This window comes from Taudactylus pleione, unplaced genomic scaffold, assembly GCF_031769625.1.
Source record: "Taudactylus pleione unplaced genomic scaffold, aTauple2 ptg000464l, whole genome shotgun sequence".
NCBI lineage: Eukaryota > Metazoa > Chordata > Amphibia > Anura > Myobatrachidae > Taudactylus > Taudactylus pleione.
Genome location: NW_028284866.1, coordinates 2,782,535 through 2,788,534, shown reverse-complemented (window position 1 = coordinate 2,788,534; position 6,000 = coordinate 2,782,535). Strand labels below are relative to the sequence as shown.

At 45.5% G+C, this 6,000-nt stretch overlaps 1 protein-coding gene across 2 annotated transcripts in view; it reads left to right on the top strand.

Annotated features, from left to right (window-relative positions):
* The first annotated feature begins 311 nt into the window (after positions 1 to 311).
* The window catches only part of NT5C2 (5'-nucleotidase, cytosolic II), a 106,485-nt gene continuing 100,796 nt past the window's right edge, over positions 312 to 6,000 (top strand). Inside the window, exon 1 of one of the 2 annotated variants that reach the window (XM_088448718.1) lies at positions 312 to 400. The gene's annotated coding sequence lies outside the window, so the exon portion shown is untranslated. Of the gene's footprint in view, positions 452 to 6,000 lie in introns of both variants that reach the window. The other variant, XM_088448717.1, reaches the window with a different exon arrangement.

Genomic DNA, 6,000 nt, shown 5'->3' with positions numbered 1-6,000 from the left:
ACCCATTATCAGGTGGGATTCTGAGGGAACACATTCCATTCATTATTTAAAAAAAAAAATAAAAAAAATAAATAAATAAATATATATATATATATATATATATATATATATATATATATATAGACATTTCGGTCCTGCCTGGACATTTGTCAAGGTGCTAACCCGCGGACCACAACGTTATAAAATATATATTTCACTGTGACTGTACCACGGCAGCCCAGGGGGCGGACTTATAGTGTCACAATGACGTATAGCGATGGCCGCGTCTGTAATAGAAAGTAACTGGGCTGTACGCTTTCTATGGAGTTGGACGTTGACTCCGATCCCTGAGCACAGGGTTTTGCGCATGCGTGCTGCGTTGGCTGTTGCAGTTTGCTGCTTTCACTGACAGGAGCGGAAGGTGAGTGACTGGGGCAGAGCTGCTGCCGCAACACCGGGGACTCTTCTCTGGGTATGGCTTCACCTCCGGGGTGTATGAGGGTCCATGGCTGTTATTTGTGAGAGTTCTGTTATTTATCATTAAGTGTGTATGGGAGGCTGGGGTGCACACAGCTGTGCACAGAGAGGGTCACACGGGAGGTACACAGATCCGGATACCGGCATACAGAGTGGTACACAGATCCGGAGAGCTACAGAGGTGGGCACCGTTATGCAGAGAGAGGTACACAGAACCGGGCACCGGTGTGCAGAGAGGTACTCAGAGGCGGGTACCAGTATGCAGAGAGGTACACATAGCGGGTACCAGTATGCAGAACCGGGTACCAGTACGCAGATAGGTACACATAGAGGTACACATAGGTACCGGTACACAGAGAGGTACACAGCCAGGTACCGGTACGCAGAGAGGTACACAGAGCCGGGTACAGGTCCACAGAGCTGGGTACCGGTACGCAGAGAGGTACACAGAGCCGGGTACCGGTACGCAGAGAGTTACACAGAGCCGGGTACCGGTACGCAGAGAGTTACACAGAGCCGGGTACAGGTACGCAGAGAGGTACACAGAGCCGGGTACCGCTACGCAGAGAGGTACACAGAGCCGGGTACCGCTACGCAGAGAGGTACACAGAGCCGGGTACCGCTACGCAGAGAGGTACACAGAGCCGGGTACCGCTACGCAGAGAGGTACACAGAGCCGGGTACCGCTACGCAGAGAGGTACACAGAGCCGGGTACCGCTACGCAGAGAGGTACACAGAGCCGGGTACCGCTACGCAGAGAGGTACACAGAGCCGGGTACCGGTACGCAGAGAGGTACACAGAGCCGGGTATTGGTACGCAGAGATGTACACAGAGCCGGGCTCTGGTAGGTAGAGATGTAGCTATAGCTGGGCACCAGTATGCAGAGATGTATAAGGAGCTGGGCACCAGCATGCAGAGTTACACAGAGCCGGGCACCAATATGCATAGAGATATACAGAACTGGTGGCCAATATGCAGAGAGGGACACAGCAGGGCATTGAAAAGCAGAGAGGTACACAGAGCATGTACCTGGTATGCAGAGGGGTACACAGAGCTAATGGCCGGTACACAGAGCTAATGGCCGGTATACAGAGAGGTAGACAGAGCTAATGGAGTGTATGCAGAGAGGTACACAGAGCTAATGGCCAGTATGCAGAGAGGGACACACAGGAGGTACACAGAACTGGGCACAGGCATACAGAGAGGTACACAGATCCGGATACCGGAGAGCTACACAGAGGTGGGCACCGTTATGCAGAGAGAGGTACACAGAACCAGGCATCGGTGTGCAGAGAGGTACTCAGAGGCGGGTACCAGTATGCAGAGAGGTACACATAGCGGGTACCAGTATGCAGAGAGGTACACAGAGCTGGGTACCAGTACGCAGAGGGGTACACAGAGCTAATGGCCGGTATACAGAGAGGTACACAGAGCTAATGGCCGGTATACAGAGAGGTACACAGAGCTAATGGCCGGTATACAGAGAGGTACACAGAGCTAATGGCCGGTATACAGAGAGGTACACAGAGCTAATGGCCGGTATACAGAGAGGTACACAGAGCTAATGGCCGGTATACAGAGAGGTACACAGAGCTAATGGCCGGTATACAGAGAGGTACACAGAGCTAATGGCCAGTATGCAGAGATAGAGGTGGTGGCCAGTATGCAGAGAGGTACACAGAGCTTATACTGGTATGCAGAAGGGTACACAGAGCTAATGGCCAGTATGCAGAGAGATACACAAAGCTAATGGCCAGTATGCAGAGAGGCACACAAAGCTGGTGGCCAGTATGCAGAGAGGTACACAGAGCTATTGGCCAGTATGCAGGGATAGAGCTGGTGGCCAGTATGCAGAGAGGTACACAGAGCTTGTACTGGTATGCAGAAGAGTACACAAAGCTAATGGCCAGTATTCAGAGAGGTGCACAGAGCTAATGGCCAATATGCAGAGAGGCACAACAGAGCTGGTGGCCAGTATGCAAAGAGGTACATAGAGCAGGGCAACGGTAAGCAGTGATTTACACTGAGCTGGTGGCACAGAGCCAGGCAACAGTATGCAGAGAGGTACACATCTGGGCACTGGTATGCAGAGTGGTATACTGAGCAGTGCAACACTATGCACAGAGGTACAAAAAGTTTGGCATGAAATTGTAAATACTTAAATGTAGTGGAGGGCAGAGCTGGGTGCTGCGGTCACACATGAAAACAAAGCTAGACACTGTGCTTGGACTTTAGAACACACACTGATGTACGAGTAGCTGGGCATTATTATGGCCCCCATTTATTAATGATCGCTATTGCAATGCGATCTGGGCATGACATTACCGTCCATGATCGCATTGCAGTATGCAATCATAGCGCCCGGAAGTATCATCCGGGACATGCAGGGACCCGGGCTCCGGACGGAGAGTTGCCGGCCAGCGCTGCTGTGCATGCGCGGTCACATTGACTACACATATGACAGATGTACAGTTTATACAGGCCTGGGCATTGAAATATAGACAGGCGTATACAGGGGATGGGTACAGGATGCCAGCGCTCAGGATCCAGGTGGTCAAAATCCAGACGCCGGCATCCCGACAGGGTTAGGATACATACAGTTGTCGTAGGCATCCTATACACAGTTGGTAACATAAATAGTCACTGTAATATACACCCATGTATACAGAACAGGAGTATATAGAGGTACATGAAGCTAGACCATGGGATGTACACAGATGGTAACATAGCTAGTCACTGTAATATACACCCATGTATACAGAACTGGAGTATATAGAGGTACATGAAGCTAGGCAATGGGATATACACGGATAGTAACAATGCTAGTCCCTGTAATATACACATGTATACAGAACCAGAATATTTAGAGGTACATGAAGCTAGGCCATGGAATACACACAGATGGTAACATAGCTAGTCACTGTAATATACATACATGTATACAGAACTGGAGTATATAGAGGTATATGAAGGTAGGCAGAGAATATACACAGATGAGTGGACTTGGGAACCTGGTGGTCAGAATCCCGACGCCGGCATCCCGACAGGGTCAGGATACCGACACTTGTTGTCAGTTTCCTAACCCTCCCTCCCCGTTGTCTAAACCTAACCTCCCCCTTAGTGCCTAACCCTAAACATCCCCCTTGTGACTAACCCCAGTACTTACCGTTGAGATGCCGGTGACAAAATTCTGACAGGTGTTGGTATATCGGCTCCAGCATCCCGACTGTCGGTATTTTGACCGGATCCCCCACACACAGATGGTAACATAGCTAGTCACTGTAATATACACCCATGTATACAGAACTGGAGTATATAGAGGTACATGAAGCTAGGCCATGGGATATACACGGACGGTAACATACTGTAGCTAGTCACTGTTATATACACCCATGTATACAGAAACAGAATATATAGAGGTACATGAAGCTAGGCCATGGGATATACACCGATGGTAACATACTGTAGCTAGTCACTGTAATATACACCCATGTATACAGAAACAGAATATATAGAGGTACACAAAGCTAGGCAATGGGTTATACACAGATGGTAACCTTGTTAGTCACTGTAATATACACATGTATACAGAACTGGAGTATATAGAGGTACATGAAGCTAGGCCATGAGATATACACCGGTGGTAACATACTGTAGCTAGTCACTGTAATATACACCCATGTATACAGAACTGGAGTATATAGAGGTACATGAAGCTAGGCCATGGGATATACACCGATGGTAACATACTGTAGCTAGTCACTGTAATATACACATGTATACAGAACTGGAGTATATAGAGGTACATGAAGCTAGGCCATGAGATATACACCGGTGGTAACATACTGTAGCTAGTCACTAATATACACAGATGTATACAGAAACAGAATATATAGAGGTACACAAAGCTAGGCAATGGGTTATACAGAGATAGTAACATAGCTAGTCACTGTAATATACACATGTATATAGAGGTACATGAAGCTAGGCCATGGGATATACACAGATGGTAACATAGCTAGTCACTGTAATATACACAGATGTATACAGAACTGGAATATATAGAGGTACACAAAGCTAGGCAATGGGATATACACAGATGGTAACCTTGCTAGTCACTGTAATATACTCTTGTATACAGAACTGGGGTATTTAGAGGTACACAAAGCTAGGCAATGGGATATACACAGATGGTAACATAGCTAGTCACTGTAATATACACAGATGTATACAGAACTGGGGTATTTAGAGGTACACAAAGCTAGGCAATGGGTTATACACAGATGGTAACCTTGCTAGTCACTGTAATATACTCATGTATACAGAACTGGGGTATTTAGAGGTACACAAAGCTAGGCAATGGGTTATACACAGATGGTAACCTTGCTAGTCACTGTAATATACTCATTTATACAGAACTGGGGTATTTAGAGGTACACAAAGCTAGGCAATGGATATACAAAGACAGTAACATCGTTAGTCACTGTAATATATGCAGATGTATACAGAACTGGACTATATAGAGATACATGAAGCTAGGCATTGGGGTATACACATATGGTAACACAGCTAGTCACTATTATGTACATAGATTTATACAGTGCTGGAGTATATTATTTATTTGTTACCAGTTATTTATTTAGCGCACATATATTTTGCAGCACTTTACAGAGAATATTTAGCCATTCATATCAGTCTCAGCCCCAGTGGCTTTACAGTCTGAAGTTGGGTACACACTGGAGAGATATCAGCCCGATGTGTCGTTTCCAGCCGTATCGGAACGACATTGGCGCATCATTACGTGTGTACGGCCAATCTGTATATTACAGTGACTAGCTATGTTACCATTTTCTAGCTTCATGTACCGCTATATAGTCCAGTTCTGTATATACAAGGATGATAACATAGCTAGTCACTGTAATATACACACATTTATACAGAACTGGATTTAGAGGTACACATAGCAAAGCGAAGGAATAAACACGGATGAGTAGCCTAAGTTCAGCATTTGCTTTTATTTATTTTCTCTTTTTCTTATATACAAGTTCTTACTGTGATATGTTGATAATACTCCTCTATTTATTCCAGAGCAAAGAAGTGTACACAATAATGTTAGCTTTATGATGAACATATACTGTATGTGTACAGATAGCCTGACGCTACAATGTACACTGTGCTGGAACTTGTGATGCATATACTGTACATACTTCAGGGCCTCACATGAAATACAGATCTATGCAGAGCATGACACATAGATCTACATAAGCACACAGAGTAAGGTTTTAAAAAACACTGTTATGCAGGAGCTCTTGGTTGTTCTGTGTTTACTGCATAATTCTGAGTATAGTCAGCAACAAAAATATAGTGTTTAAACATTGTTTACATTACCAAAGAGGATTGAAATAACTATTTGCTATGCAGATAATCTAATCTATTTGTTACATACAGCAAAATCTGTTGTTGCTTCATATCTTTGCATAATGCTCAGTCGCTTACTGTGTTATGCAAATGTTGACAGAATTTGAAGCCTTTGCCACATTGT